We start from the raw sequence: 17,234 nt of genomic DNA, 5'->3' as shown, positions 1-17,234 counted from the left end.
CTGATCCACACCACACTGGAACAGGGTGAGGCTCCAGAACACCTGCAATACATTGATGACATCATCGTGTGGGGCAGCACAGCAGAAGAAAGGGGATAGAATAGTCCAAATCCTCCTGAAACCAGGACAGCCATAAAACAAAGTAAGGTCAAGGGACCTGCACAAGAGATCCAGTTTTTAGGAATAAAATGGCAAGATGATACCAATAGATGTGATCAATAAAATAACAGCCATGTCTCCATCAACTAACAAAAAGGAAACACAAGCCTTCTCAGGCGTTGTGGGCTTTTAGAGAATGCATATTCCAAATTACAGTCAGATCGTAAGCCCTCTCTATCTCAGGAAGAAGAACGACTTCAAATGCGGCCTGAACAACAACAAGCCTTTGAACAAATTAAACAGGAGATAGTTCAGGCAGTAGCCCTTGGGCCAGTCCGGGCAGGACAAGATGTAAAAAATGTGCTCTACAGTGAAGCCGGGGAGAATGGCCCTACCTGGAGCCTCTGGCAGAAAGCACCAGGGGAGACTCGAGGTCGACCCTTAGGGTTTTGAAGTCAGGGATACAGAGGATCCGAGGCCTGCTACACTCCAACTGAGAAAGAGATATTGGCAGCATATGAAGGGGTTCAAGCTGCTTCGGAAGTGGTTGGTACTGAAGCACAGCTCCTCCTGGCACCCCAACTGCTGGTGCTGGGCTGGATGTTCAAAGGGAGGGTCCCCTTTACACATCATGCAACTGATGCTACGTGGAGTAAGTGGGTCGCGCTGGTCACACAATGGGCCCGAATAAGAAACCCCAGTTGCCCAGGAATCTTGGAAGTGATCACGAACTGGCCAAAAGGCAGAGATTTCAGAACATCCACAGAGGAGGAGGTGATGTGTGCTGAAGAGGCTCCACTGTACAACAAACTACCGGAAAATCGCCCTGTTCACTCACGGGTCCTGTCGTCTTGTGGGAAGCACCAGAGATGGAAGGGTGTTGTATGGAGTCCTATATGACAAGTCACAGAAACTGCTGAAGGACAAGGTGAATCGAGCCAGTTTGCAGAGGTGAAAGCCGTCGAGCTGGCCTTGGATATTGCTTAATGAGAAAAATGGCCAGTACTTTATCTCTATACTGACTCATGGGTGGGGGCAAATGCCCTGTGGGGGTAGTTACAGCAATGGAAGCAGAACAACTGGCAGCGCAGAGGTAAACCCATCTCAGCTGCCGCACCGTGGCAAGATATTGCTGCCCGGGTAGAGAACCTGGTTGTAAAAGTGCGTCACATAGATAGTATCATAGAATCATAGAATCATTAAGGTTGGAAAAGACCTCTAAGATCATCAAGTCCAACCGTCAACCCAACACCACCATGCCCACTACACCATGTCCCTAAGCGCCTCATCTACACGTCTTTTAAATACTTCCAGGGATGGTGACTCATCCACTTCCCTGGGCAGCCTGTTCCAAGGCCTGACCACTCTTTCAGTAAAGAAATTTCTCCTAATGTCCAACCTAAACCTCCCTTGGCGCAACTTGAAGCCATTTCCCCTCGTCCTATCGCTAGTGACTTGGGAGAAGAGACCAACACCTACCTCACTACAACCTCCTTTCAGGTAGTTGTAGAGCGCGATGAGGTCTCCCCTCAGCCTCCTCCTCTCCAGACTAAACAGCCCCAGTTCCCTCAGCTGCTCTTCATAAGAATTGTGCTCCAGGCCCTTCACCAGCTTCATTGCCCTTCTCTGGACACGCTCCAACACCTCCATGTCTTTCTTGTAGTGAGGGGCCCAAAACTGAACACAGTATTCAAGGTGCGGCCCCACCAGTGCCGAGTACAGGGGCACGATCACCTCTCTACTCCTGCTGGCCACACTGTTTCTAATACAGACCAGGATGCCATTGGCCTCACGTACCCAAGAGTTGGGCCACTGAAGAACATCAAAACATCCAGCAGGTGGACCAGGCTGCTAAGATTGAAGTGGCTCAGGTGGATCTGGACTGACAACATAAGGATGAACTGTTTATAGCTTGGTGGGCCCATGACACTTCAGGCCATCAAGGAAGAGACGCAACATATAGATGGGCTCGTGATCGAGGCGTGGACTTGACCATGGACGCTATTGCACAGGTTATCCATGAATGTAAAACATGCGCTGCAATCAAGCAAGCCAAGTGAGTAAAGCCTCTTTGGTATGAAATATGGGGAGGCTTGGCAGATTGATTATATCACACTCCCACAAACCTGCCAAGGCAAGCACTATGTGCTCACCATGGTGGAAGTAACCACTGGATGGCTGGAAACATATCCCGTGCCCCATGCCACCACCAAGAACACCATGCTGGGCCAAGTCTTATGGCGACATGGCACCCCAGAATGAATTGAGTCAGACAACGGGACTCATTTCTGAAACATCCTCATAGGCACCTGGGCCAAAGAGCATGGCATTCAGTGGGTGTATCACATCCCCTATCATGCACCAGCCTCCGGGAAAATTGAACGATACAACAGACTGCTAAAGACCACACTGAGAGCAATGGGTGGAGGGACATTCAAGAATTGGGATTCATATTTAGCAAAAGCCACCTGGTTCGTCAACACTAGGGGATCTGTCACTGGAGCTGGCCCTGACCAGTCGAAACCCTTACATACTGTAGAGGTGGAGAAAGTCCCTGTTGTGCACATAAGAAATAAGCTGGGGAAGACAGTCTGGGTTATTCCTGCCTCTGGCAAGGGAAAACCCATTCGTGGGATTGCTTTTGCTCAAGGACCTGGGTGCACTTGGTGAGTAATGCGAAAGGATGGGGAAGTCCGAAGTGTAGTTCAAAGGGAATTTTATTTTGGGTGAAAATAGCCAATGAACTGAGTTGTATGATATTAATTGCTATATAATACTGTATGTCATCACTTCTACGGTTGCTATATGTCATATCAACAGTATTGCAGTAAGAATCACCCAGATTGATGAAGAATGAACTCTGATGAAACCGAGCAAAGTGCAACGATGATAGAACTGGACAGGTGCAGCGATAATGGAACCAGAACTGGCCTCAGCATACAACAATCCATCACCATACACCATCTCTGCTGCCCTGAAAACTGTTATGACAGATGGAGCCCAAAGTCATGGACTAAATGAACTCAACAGACATTTTAGAGGGATGGCCCACGGACTAAGGGAATGATATCTCTGTGTGTGTATATATCAAAAGACAGGAAAAGTAGTGGTGACTAATTGTAATGTATTGGAAAATGTGAGACCTGGACATGACGTAGATGGTATAGGATAAGGGGTGGATACTGTCCTGATTCCGGCTGGGACAGAGTTCACTTTTTTCCCAGTAGCTTGGGGCATGTGCTGTGTTTCGGGTTTGGTATGAGAGGAACGTTGATGGCCCATTGATGCTTTGGTTGTTGCTGGGTGGTGCTTGCACTGGGGACTTTTTGTTTCTCTTTTCCGCCTCCCATGCTATGCCAAGTGCAGGTGAAGCTGTGGGGTGTGGGGGGGAGCATAGCCAGGGTGGTTGACGCAGCTGGCCAATGGGGTATTCTATACCATGTGATGTCATGCTCAGTATAAAAAGCAGGGGTGGGTGGGGGGCTTGCCCCCCCATTTGTGACACGTGGTTGGCGGTTGGTGAGCAGCTGTATTGTGCATTGCCTGCTTTGTTTATTCTGTTATTGTTGTTGTTATCATTGTTATTCTTACTGTTCTACTTCATTTTATTTCAATTATTAAACTGTTTTTATCTCAACCCACAAGTTTTCCTGCTTGTGCCCTCCTGATTCTGTCCCCCATCCTACTGGAGTGGAGGGGTGAGCATGCGGCTGTGTGGGGTTTATTTGCTGGCTGGGGTTAAACCACGACAACCACCTAGCCAAGCAGATAAGACCCAAACTAAAACTCTCCAATTATCTAGCCAATCCCTCAAACCCAGCATGAGCTCACAAAACTCAGTCACATGCCTTCTTTAAAACGACAGCACGTGTAATCTTCAAGTGAATAATTTTTACCAGAACATTCACCCAATGTTTGCAAATAGCTTGTTTTCCAATGAAGGCTTTGTAAGTTGGAAGGTATCCTTCCCATTTATTCACATTTCTTCCTACAACTGTGTGAGTTTAGTTTTACACTCCCTCCATTTTATTCCTTAAATTGATTTGACCAAGTATTAAGGTTTCACTTCAAAGCTAAGCTTATGTGCATTTTGTGAAATGCAGCTAAGACCAGAGCTATAACAAAACCCTCAAGACCTAGCTCAACAGCCCATCATAGGCAGTCTGTTAGCCTTTTTTCTCTTAAGATTTTTTTAGACAACAGTCCTGCTACCTGCTACTGAAATGAACCTCCTTATAGTGCAGTTATTTGTAAGCAAGCTTTAATTATATAAGGCCTTCTCTACAACATTGCATCCATCATCAACAAAACTGTATTTCACTTGAAAAAAAACTGCCCTGGATCCCCATAATAACACACACACACTATGAAGTATGGCTGAAGCTGTGCCATAAGCAGGATAACTCAAAAAGTCTCAAAAAGAGCTGAGGGAAATGGAAGATCAAAGCTGGTCTATCTTGAAGAAGCTTCCTTGCCACTGGAATATTCCAGTTCTCTGCCCAGGCAAAGAAAAGGGAGAGTTGGGCTCAGTTCCAATGCACAAGTTTTTTTGTCACTAGGTTACTGGTAGTAAAAAAAAAAAAAAGGCGCAGAGCTAAAGGTGTTTTAGAATTTCTGGGTTGGGGAACCTGGCTGTTGAGTAACCACAGATTAGAAGGAAGCAGAAAAATAATTTCTTTCCAGAGAAAAATGCCCATACAGGCAGTCACTCCAGTAACTGCCTCAGACCAAAGGCAAGCCCTTTATCAAACAGCAGTTAACAGAGTCTTCATATTTAAGAACTACTGTTGATTTTGGTTTTTTCCTTGCTCAGATTGAGGGATTTTCCACTGACTTGATGAACATAGGATATTTTCTCCACGTTAAACACCTACATTGAATGCTATGAACATCATATCTTGATTAACAGGTAATATCAAGAGCGACAAGAATAGTCAATTCCAAACCAGTTACAGCTGTTAAGGAAAATTCTTGTCTACTCAGTACAGTAAACTAACTGCATCCAGAAAAAACAGACTCCTAAGGCCTCTAGAAAGTGCAGTTCATACACCTGCTCTCATTTCAGGAGTTGCCCACGTGCTTCTCCGGAAACCTTCCTTTCTGTCAGAAGAAAAAAAGTGCTATGGCTAGAGCACTTAAATACCAACCATCCTTTGCAGCAGCACTGCAAATATTGAGCACTTATTCTCCAGTTGTCAAATAGAGGCATGGAACCACCACAGAAGGAAAGAACAGACATGTTTCTTAGCAGGCACAATGAGATAATACTAAGAATTTGGTGGCTTATTTTACAAATTTAAAGACAATCACCACAGGGTTTAAAACAACAAGTTTAAAACACAACATAACCCAAACACTAAATCTTGCCCATGTTGAACTTGTGTATTATTTCAGTTGCATCGACTTCCACATGACTATACATTGGTCTAATAACACAGAGGTGCAATTATTCTTCACACTTAAGAACAGCATCAAACAACCTGAATGTTTCCTTTTTCCCCCTCCTATGGAAATAGCAATGAATTAACAGCAAATATGGTTCTCTCATATACCTTTTCTTAAGAATCAACTGCACTTCCTCAGCTTAATGGATTCAAGTTGAATATCTGGTCAAACTGCATAGCTGAAGAAAAAACTGACCTGCACTATTCTTATTACAGAAAATCTTCCATACACCACTTCAGTACACATGAAAAATAAAAGCAGACATCAAATCCCCTTGTAGATAACGGGGTGAATTCTCCATTAAACTTTCAGAATTGTGGCAGGGACAAGACAGTCAAGAAGTTCATTTTAAGGTCAGTACACACAAGCCATTTCAGAATGGAACAGAACAAGTTAAAAGTATATACATAAACCTAACACATGTACTCTCTGACACATCAAGAGTCATTAATTCTCATCTTTACATGGTAAAAATTTGTTCTTCTATAATCATTTAAGACTTTGTAAGTCTCTTGCCCAACATAGCTTCCTACATTATTCCTTATAAATACATTTTGTTCTTCAGAACTGGATAGTTATCCAGAGCCCAGTATGTCCTCTGAAGAACATGTTTCCTTTAAGACATTCACCCAAATGATTTAACTAGTAGTCTCCTGTTGAGACAATCTTTGTTCATCTTTAAGAGACACAGAGGTTAAATGAAAAGCCAACAAAGAGCTCCATAAATCATGAGGTGTAATAAAACCTTGAGCATGATTTATTTCAGGCCACTCGATAACAAAACGCTACTTGGGATAGCAAAAGGACACCTAGTCAAAAACAGTTCAATGAAAAAACATCTCAGAAGTTAAGTCCAGAAGATTTTGTTTAAGTCTCAGCAAGAGATCCAAACAGTTTGACCTTAGGACACTTGAAATTCTGAGTGAGATTCCCAAAAGCATGAACACAGACCAACCTCTGATCTCATTGCCATCTACAGAGAGAAACTGCCAAGCACTCTGAAAATCCTATTCTATCACTTGGCACTGCCCTAAGCTCCATATATATCTCCATCCTCAACAACAGAACATACCAAATAAAGTCAAGTTGAACTTGATGGGTATATCAAGAGCATAAGATTTTGCCTATTTTAAGTTAATTTACTCACAGTTGTCACCATGTACACTGAAAGTCTAGTTTACAAAGAATTATATTATCTGTTTGCTTTCAAGCTAACCAATCCACGTTCATCCCTCAAATGGTCCTTCAGCCTTTCATGGCTCCATAAAATTTTATGACAATTTTAAGATGCATATTCTGGCAAAAAAAGACCCAAGCTATTTTCTGCCATGACTATCATCTCTACATGACTTTCACTTAGCGTACCCTCTTTGCACGGAAACTAGTCATATCAGCTGCTATGAATATACGATATGGCTTCTGCCATGAGTGATGATATTCACGGAAATAACTGCCTATTGACTTCACTGCCTACCAATGCAGCATCTGCCACAATTACTTCAATTTTTAACAATTACTGCTAGCTTGTTTTACCTCAGAAAAGCCATTAGGCAATCCTGGCTTACACACAAATAATCCAGCACTTATAACATCTTCCAAGTTGTCTAACAAGTTTGAGCTCCTGATATTTTCCTACTACCTGCCAGTTTTGTTTACTACTTTTTCTGTGAAGAGAGTAGATTGTTCACCCTGTAGGCCTGATTTTGCTCTTTACACACAGCAGCTACTCAAATGAGTTGATGTAGCAACCTTTTTGCAGATGAGATCAAGTTAAATTTTACCATGAGCGTGTCATTCTCTGCAAAGCAGCTTTTCATATAGAATCCTAACAAGTAGCACACAGTCTGTACTAGAATCAGCAGCTGCTTTTGGCAAGACAGTCGACAAAATTCTAAGTCATTCTGACTGAAAAAAAATCCACCACTTGAGCAAACTTCAAAAACAGCAACTCACTTCTAGTTCACAGTAATCTAGCACCTTATTTCAGCTTTTTGATATCTCACCGACTCTAAGAGTGTTTAGTGCAGTAGGAAGTTCCCTTTCCATGCAGATATTTTCACAGACAGCTGTAAGTCACCTGCTTACTTACCCCTGGATAAATTAATCACATGGACCTAAGCCCACAACTCTATATCCAGATGCCTAAAGAGAATAATTACAGACTGTAACTGATGAATAATTATTTTAAGACCAGTTTACTAATAAAGCTCTTTAGTTTTACCCATCTTAGATTTTAATTTTACTTCCCTCTAGAAAAGGACCTGCAGTTTCATTCACCACGTGAAAAGGAATTATCTTACACTAGGTGCTCAACATGACTGACTTGGCAAAGTTGGCTTGTATTTCCATTATTGTTTTATGGAGTATCAGCATATCAACCCAGAAGACAAAGCATGTAAGTAAAGTGCCAATTGAACTACCCAGCTAAAAATCACTTTTTCTGTGCAAAGACGCAGCTAGATAAAGTCTGAAGCTTATAGGTATCAGTACTTCTGATCATGGTGGAAAAAAGAAAGATGAGAGAAAATGTTTTTTTTGTTACAAGAAAGATGGAGAAAATTTTCTTCCTCATAATTTTGGGAAATAATTTCTGGATGGTCCTGGTTAATAGTGAAGCCCCCCAGTACACGCTATTGAGCTGGAATCTTTAGCAGTATCTTCCTTGCCAAAGTTGAAAGTTGTTTTTAAACTACAGATTCAGACAGTCTCAAAGTTTCCCCCTGCTGGCAATCACTATGCAAATAGTTATGTAAATAGTTGATTCACACGGTTTTATTAGGGGGCTAGGTCAAACTTGGCAGCTAGGTATTAATGTATCTGATACAACTATTCTCAAATTAACTGTGAAGTTAACACTAAGTAGTAGTAAAAAATATTTTTCATTCCCCCCAATTAGAAGCCCAAACACTTCTTCCTTCTTCTAGTCCCAATACTTTTCAAACAAGATTTATTTTGAGTAGTCCAGGCCCTGCATGCAGATTACAATTAAATTGAGAGTGTAATAAGGAAAGCTTGCTACACTTGTGCTAATTAAATCAAACTAGTAACCCAATCAGACTTTTTAGTATGCTTGGTTTTGAACCATCATTCAATCATTCTATTCACATCAAGATCTCAAGAGGAACTTCTGTCTATGCAAATGCAAGGTATTTATGTACAAGCAACTGCAGCATTCTCCTGTGTTTAAACTTTACCAATCACACTTGCACATAAATAAGACAATCACAACACCTGCTGATAACTCTCTAAACCAGTTCTGGGTCACTAATGAGGCAAGATTATATAGCAGCAAGAAAAATCCCCGTTGTAGCTAAAACAGTACAGTGTTTTGACCAATTGCTTCTATGGAACCAGTGTCACCATTTGGCCTAACAACATTTTGCTGGACTACTGTTGTAACCACAAAACCTATGGACAACTCGTGATCTGGGTTGGGATGTCCTATTGCGCTGATACGGACTTTACCACAGAAGAAGCTGCAACTCTCACTGGCTTTAGATATGCAGGTTAAGATGAGGTACTTGCTCTTAGTCACTCTAATTTCTTGGGCTTTCATAGCTATCAATAGCTACAATCAATTCATTTAACAGCTTCCATAAAGAAAAAAAGACAGGTCATTGTCATAGGAGGCTCTCTCCTGAGGGGAAGAAAAAGGCCAAATATGCAGACTGGACCCTCTTCTTAAGGAAGTCTGCTGCCTCCTTGGGGCCCGGGTTAAAGATGTGAGAAAACTTCCTACCCTGGTATGGCCTTCAGATTATTATCCATTATTGATTTTTCAGGTAGGCAGCAATGAAGTTGCAATAAAAAGTCCGAGGGCAATCAAGAGAGACTTCAAGGCCTTGGGATGACTGGTTAAGGGATCAGGAGCACAAGTAGTGTTCTCTATCCTTCCAGTTGTAGGGAATGATGAGGAAAGAAACAGGAAGTGCCAGCAGATCAATACCTGGCCCCGAGCCTGGTGTCACCAGCAGAATTTTGGGGGTTTTGGTCGTGGATTAGTCTACACGACACCAGGCCTGCTGGCAACAGATGGGGTACACCTGTCTCAAAGGGGGAAAAGGATCTTTGCGCAGGAGTTAGCAGGGCTCATTGAAACAGCTTTAAACTAGATTTGAAGGGGGAAAGGGATAAAACCAGGCTTGCTAGAGATAAACCTGGGTCGGCATGCCAATGTTTGAGGGACGGTGTGCTAGCAAGGTCCTTCGGTCTGCCATCTCAGTAGAGGTAGGGGATGGAGATCCACGCTGCAGCAAACACGCACGGGTTATTGATGTGTTAGAAACCACAGAACGGTCACGTAGGAATTAGGGTTTCTACCCCAAAAAACGTGGCGGGATCAATAGCGGAACTGAATTGCATCTACACCAATACATGCAGCATAGGCAACAAACAGGAGGAGTTGGAAGCCGTTGTGCAGCTGGAAAACTATAATATAATTGCAATCACAGAAACATGGTGGGATGACTCGCAGAACTGGAGTGCTGCAATGGATGGCTATAAACTCTTCAGAGGGGATGGGCAAGGAAGGAGAGGTGGTGGGGTAGCCCTGTATGTTAGGGAGTGTTTTGACACTCTATACCTTGATTATGGTGACGATAGAGTTGAGTGTTTATGGGCAAGAATCAGAGGAAAGGCCGACAAGGCAGATATCATTTATCAGCAGTCCTGGCTAACCGGGGAGGTCCCAGTTGACTGGAAGTTAGCAAACGTGACATCCATCTACAAGAAGGGCCTGAAGGAGGATCCGGGGAACTACAGGACTGTCAGTCTGACCTCAATGCCAGGGAAGGTTATGGAGCAGATTGTCTTGAGTGCCATCATATGGCACGTACAGGACAACCAGGTGATCAGGCCCAGTCAGCATGGGTTTATGAAAGGCAGTCCTGCTTGACTAACCTGATCTCCTTCTATGACAAGGTGACCCACTTAGTGGATGAGGGAAAGGCTGTGGATGTTGTTTACATGGACTTTAGTAAAGCCTTTGACACCATTTCCCACAGCATTCTCCTGCAGAAACTGGCTGCTCATGGCTTGGACAGGTGTACTCTTCACTGGGTAAAAAACTGGCTGGATGGCCAGGCCCAAAGAGTTGTGGTGAATGGAGTTAAATTCACTTGGTGGCCGGTCACAAATGGTGTTCCCCAGGGCTCAGTATTGGGGCCAGATCTGTTTAATATCTTTATCAATGATCTGGATGAGGGGATCGAGTGCACCCTCAGTAAGTTTGCAGACGACACCAAGTTGGGCGGGAGTGTTGATCTGCTTGAGGGTAGAAAGGCTCTACAGAGGGATTTGGACAGGCTGGATCAATGGGCCAAGGCCAATTATATGAGATTCAACAAGGCTAAGTGCCGGCTCCTGCACTTGGGTCACAAGAACCCCATGCAACGCTACAGGCTCAGGGAAGAATGGCTGGAAAACTGCCTGGCGGAAAAGGACCTGGGGGTATTATTAGACAATCAGCTGAATATGAGCCAGCAGTGTGCCCAGGTGGCCAAGACAACCAACAGCATCCTGGCTTGTATTAGAAACAGTATGGCCAGCAGCACTAGGGAAGTGATCGTCCCCCTGTACTCGGCACTGGTGAGGCCGCACCTTGAATGCTTGTTCAGTTTTGGGCCCCTCACTACAAGAGAGACATTGAGGTATTGGAGCATGTCCAAAGAAGAGCAACGAAGCTGGTGAAGGGTCTGGAGCACAAGTCTTATGAGGAGTGGCTGAGGGAACTGGGGTTGTTTAGGCTGGATAAAAGGAGGCTCAGGGGAGACCGTATCGCTCTCTACAACTACCTGAAAGGAGGTTGTAGTGAGGTGGGTGTCAGCCTCTTTTCCCAAGTAACAAGTGATAGGATGAGAGGAAATGGCCTCAGGTTGCGCCAGGGGAGGTTTAGATTGGATGTTAGGAAAAATTTCCTCACCAAAAGGGTTACGAAGCATTGGAACAGGCTGCTCAAGGGAAGTGGTTGAGTCACCTTTCCTGGAGGTATTTAAAAGACATATAGACGTGGTGCTTAGGGACATGGTTTAGTGGTGGACTTGGCAGTGTTAGGTTTACGGTTGGACTCGATGATCTTAAAGCTCTTTTCCAACCTAAATGATTCTATGATTTTCAATAGATTATTTGGGTTAAATCTCTCCATGAGGTCTATCAATTAAATTTTTGTTTTCTGAAGTGTCCTTGCAATGGTGCGATTAGATTTTCCTGTCAAATTTTCATTTCTTTTATTTTTTGTTCATAATAGATTTAAAATTCTGTAAGGCGTTATTAACCCAGAAACTGCTGTCGTGGCTTAACCCCAGCCAACAACTAAACACTACGCAGCCGCTCATTCACCACCCCTGCTCCAGTAGGATGGGGGTGAGAATCAGGAGGGCACAAGTAGGAAAACTCACGGGTTGAGATAAAAACAGTTTAATAATTGAAATAAAACAAAGTAGAACAGTAATAATAATAACGATAACAACAACATAATAGAATATACAAAACAGGCAATGCACAATGCAACTGCTCACCACCCGCCGACCAACGCCCAGCCTGTCCTGAGACACAAAAACCCCCCTTCCCAGACCACACCTCCTAATTATATACTGAGCATGACATCACATGGTATGGAATACCCCATTGGCCAGCTGCGTCAGCCGCCCTGGCTATGCTCCCCCCCATCCAGCTTCCCAGGCACCTGGCAGAGCATGGGAAGCCGAAAAGTCCCCGGTGCAGGCGCCAGTGGCCACAATCAAAACATCAATGGGCCATCAATATTGCTCTCCTACCAAACCCAAAACACAACACCCAGAAGCTCCTGGGAAGAAAGTGAACTCTGTCCCAGCCGGAACCAGGACAGTATCCACCCCTTATTTTATACCATCTACGTCATGTCCAGGCCTCACATTTTCCAATACAATCCAATTAATCACCACCACTTTTCCTGACTTTTGATATATACACACACAGAGATATCATTCCCTTAGTCCGTGGGCCATCCCTCTAAAATGTCTGTTGAGTTCATTTAGTCCATGACTTTGGGCTCCATCTGTCATAACAGTCTTTCAGGGCAGCAGAGATGGTGTATGGTGATGGATTGTTGTATGCTGAGGCCAGTTCTGGTTCCATTATCGCTGCGCCTGTCCAGTTCTATCATCGTTGCACTTTGCTTGGTTTCATTAGAGTTCATTCTTCATTAATCTGGGTGATTTATACTGCAATACCATTGATAGGACATATAACAACCATAGAAGTGATGACATACAGTATTATATAGCAATTAATATCATACAACTCAGTTCATTGGCTATTTTCACCCAAAATAAAATTCCCCTTGAGCTACACATCGGACTTCCCCATCCTTTCGCATTACTCACCAAGTGCACCCAGGTCCTTGAGCAAAAGCAATCCCACGAATGGGTTTTCCCTTGCCAGAGGCAGGAATAACCCAGACTGTCTTCCCCAGCTTAATTTTTACGTGCACGACAGGGACTTTATCCCCCTCTACAGTACCTGAGGGTTTTCATTGGTCAGGGCCAGCTCAAGTGACAGATCCCCTAGTGTTGACGAACCAGGTGGCTTTTGCCAAATGTGTATCCCAATACTTGAATGTGCCTCCACCCATTGCTCTCAGTGTAGTCTTCAGAAGTCCATTGTATCGTTCGATTTTCCCGGAGGCTGGTGCATGATAAGGGATGTGATATACCCACTCAATGCCATGCTCTTTGGCCCAGGTGCCTATGAGGATGTTTCAGAAATGAGTCCCGTTGTCTGACTCAATTCATTCTGGGGTGCCATGTCGCCATAGGACTTGCTTTTCAAGGCCCAGGATGGTGTTCTTGGTGGTGGCATGGGACACAGGATATGTTTCCAGCCATCCAGTGGTTACTTCCACCATGGTGAGCACATAGTGCTTGCCTTGGCAGGTTTGTGGGAGTGTGATATAATCAATCTGCCAAGCCTCCCCATATTTATATTTCATACCAAAGAGGCTTTACTCACTTGGCTTGCTTGATTGCAGCGCATGTTTTACATTCATGGATAACCTGTGCAATAGCATCCATGGTCAAGTCCACGCCTCGATCACGAGCCCATCTATATGTTGCGTCTCTTCCTTGATGGCCTGAAGTGTCATGGGCCCACCAAGCTATAAACAGTTCACCCTTATGTTGCCAGTCCAGATCCACCTGAGCCACTTCAATCTTAGCAGCCTGGTCCACCTGCTGGATGTTTTGATGTTCTTCAGTGACCTGACTCTTGGGTACATGAGCATCTACGTGACGTACTTTTACAACCAGGTTCTCTACTCGGGCAGCAATATCTTGCCACAATGCAGCAGCCCTCCCACTTCCAGTTGGTCTGCTTCCATTGCTGTAACCACCCCCACAGGGCATTTGCCCCCATCCATGAGTCAGTATAGAGATAAAGTACTGGCCATTTTTCTCGTTCAGCAATATCCAAAGCCACCTGGATGGCTTTCACCTCTGCAAATTGACTCAATTCACCTTCTCCTTCAGCAGTTTCTGCAACTTGGCGTATAGGACTCCATACAACACCCTTCCATCTCCAATGCTTTCCAACAAGACAACAGGACCCATCAGTGAACACGGCATATTGCTTCTCATTTTCTGGTACTTTATTATACAGTGGGGGCTCTTCAGTGGGGATATTCCAAAATCTTTGCCTTCTGGCCAGTTCGTGATCAATTCCAAGATTCCTGGGTGACTGGGGTTTCCTGTTCGGGCCCATTGTGTGATCAGCACGACCCACTTACTCCACGTAGCATCAGTTGCATGATGTGTAAAGGGGACCCTCCCCTTGAACCTAGCAGTTGGGGTGCCAGGAGGAGCCGTGCTTCAGTACCAACCAGTTCCGAAGCAGCTTGAACCCCTTCATATGCTGCCAATATCTCCTTCTCAGTTGGAGTGTAGCAGGCCTCGGATCCTCTATATCCCCGACTCCAAAATCCTAGGGGTCAGCCTCGAGTCTCCCCTGGTGCTTTCTGCCAGAGACTCCAGGTAGGGCCATTCTCCCCGGCTGTGGTGTAGAGCACATTTTTTACATCTTGTCCTGCCTGGACTGGCCCAAGGGCTACTGCCTGAACTATCTCCTGTTTAATTTGTTCAAAGGCTTGTCGTTGCTCAGGGCCCCATTTGAAGTCGTTCTTCTTCCGGGTCACTTGATAGAGACAGCTTACGATCTGACTGTAATTTGGAATATGCATTCTCTAAAAGCCCACAACGCCTAAGGCGGCTTGTGTTTCCTTTTTGCTAGTTGATGGAGACATGGCTGTTATTTTGTTGATCGCATCCATTGGGATCTGACGACGTCCATCTTGCCATTTTATTCCTAAAAACTGGATCTCATGTGCAGTTCCCTTGACCTTACTTTGTTTTATGGCTGTCCTGGTTTCAGCTGGGTTACTTGGGAAGACAAATGCCATCACTCCAAACGTCCCCCCCTTCTTCTTCTTCTCCCAGTCTTATATGCTGAGCATGACGTCATATGGTATGGAATAGCCCATTGGCCAGCTGGGCCAGCCATCCTGGCCACGCTCCCTCCCAGCCCCCCGCACACGTGGCAGGGCATGGGAAGATGAAAAGTCCTTGACTAGCATAAACATTACTTAGCAACAACTAAAACGTCAGGGTGTTATCAACATTATTCTCATACTACATCCAAAACACAGCACTATACCAATTAATAGGAAGAAAATCAACTCCATCCCAGCTGAAACCAGGACAGTATCCACCCCTTATTCCATACCATTTACATCATGCTCAGTTCCCACACTATCCAATACATCCTCATTACGCACCACCCCCCTTCCCATCCTTTGATATAATACACAAATATCATTCATTTAGTCTGTGGACCACTCCTGTAAAATGTCCGTAAAATATCCATAAATGCCCACAAAATGTCCACTGTGTTCATTTAGTCCACGACTCTGGGCTCCATCTGTTATGGTGGTCACTCAGGACAGGAGAGGTGATGTGTTGTGTGGAGTTACTGGGCACCAAAGCCTGCTCAGGTCAGGTCACTGCTGCGCTTGCACTGCTTCTTGTAAGGCTTGTCCTCCATTGGTTCAGGTGGTTCCTGCTATAGTAATTCCTATAACATGCAACTCAAATCACGGGTTACAACAATTTAAAGGTACATGCATTATAATCTCCACTCCTGGTCCCTTTGGATCAGACCATCAGGTTTAACATTGCAATGAACTCCTCCCCTTGCCCCTGCTCTGGCTTGGGCTTATCCACACTCTGCAGTCCCTTAGGGTTGTACCTGCTCCAAGTGGAGCCTTACTTATGAGCCACAGTCTCTCCAGGGGTATACCTGCTGCAACATAGACTTATCCACAGCCACAGTCGCTTTGAGGTGCACCGGTTCCAGCGTGGCCGTACTCATAGCCAGTCCCTTCAGAAGTAAACCTGCTCCAACATGGCCTCACCCATGGCTGCAATCTCTCCAGGGGTGTACCTCCCCTGTCATGGGCTTATCCAGGGCCACACGCTCTGAGGTGCTCCAGCAGGACCTCATGCACAGCCACTGATGCTTCAAGGTGTACCTGCTGCAGCATGGACTCATCTACAGCCACAGATGCTTTGAGGTGTACCTTCTCCAGCGTGGACTTATCCTTAGGCCACAATCCCTTCAGAGGTATACCTGCTGCGGCATGGAATAATCACGGCCACAGACGCTTCGAGATGTACCTGCTTGGGCATGGGCTTATCCATGGTCACAGACGCCTCAGGGTGTCCTGCACCCACGTGGACTCATCCACAGGTCACAGTCCCTTTGACTCGAGTTCACACTGGAGTTCCAGCCTGTCCAGTACAGCAGCACAGAAAGAGCAGCAATACCCTGGCCATCTGCCAGCCCAGGCGCATCCCCATTGCTGTTATCAAAATGTTCCCAGGCACAGCACAGTAAGACGATAAGCAGCACAGCAGTACAGCAAGCAGCGAAAGCAAAAAGCAGTCACTAATGAGCACAAGACTCTTAATACACAGTAAGGCAAGCAAGTCGCATGGCAAGACAGGAGCCTGCCTATTAATAGCTAAACAGCAATAACAGCTATAAATTCGATCTAGCACATTCCAATCAAACCTGTCATTATCTCGAATCCTTCGAGCCCCACGTTGGGCGCCAAAAAGGACTGTCGTGGTTTAACCACAGCCGGCCACTGACCACCATGCAGCCGCTCGCTCATTCCCCCCACAATGGGATAGGGAAGAGAATCAAAAGAGTAAAAGTGAGAAAACTCGTGGGTTGAGATAAAGACAGTTTAACAGGGAAAGCAAAAGCCACACGCGCAAGCAAAGCAAAACAAGGAATTCATTCACTACTTACCATCGGCAGGCAGGTGTTCAGCCATCTCCAGGAAAGCAGAGCTCCATCATGTGTAACGGTTACTTGGGAAGACAAATGCCATCACTCCAAACGTTCCCCCTTTCTTCTTCTTCGCCCAGCCTTATATGCTGAGCATGACATCATATGGTATGGAATAGCCCATTGGCCAGCTGGGCCAGCCGTCCTGGCCATGCTCCCTCCCAGCCCCCACGCACCTGGCAGGGCACGGGAAGATGAAAAATCCTTGACTAGCATAAACATTACTTAGCAACAACTAAAACATCAGGGTGTTATCAACGTTATTCTCATACCAGTTAATAGGAAGAAAATTAACTCCATCCCAGCTGAAA

This window comes from Calonectris borealis, chromosome 4 (assembly GCF_964195595.1).
Source record: "Calonectris borealis chromosome 4, bCalBor7.hap1.2, whole genome shotgun sequence".
Taxonomy (NCBI): domain Eukaryota; kingdom Metazoa; phylum Chordata; class Aves; order Procellariiformes; family Procellariidae; genus Calonectris; species Calonectris borealis.
Note: the sequence above shows the minus strand (reverse complement) of the source record.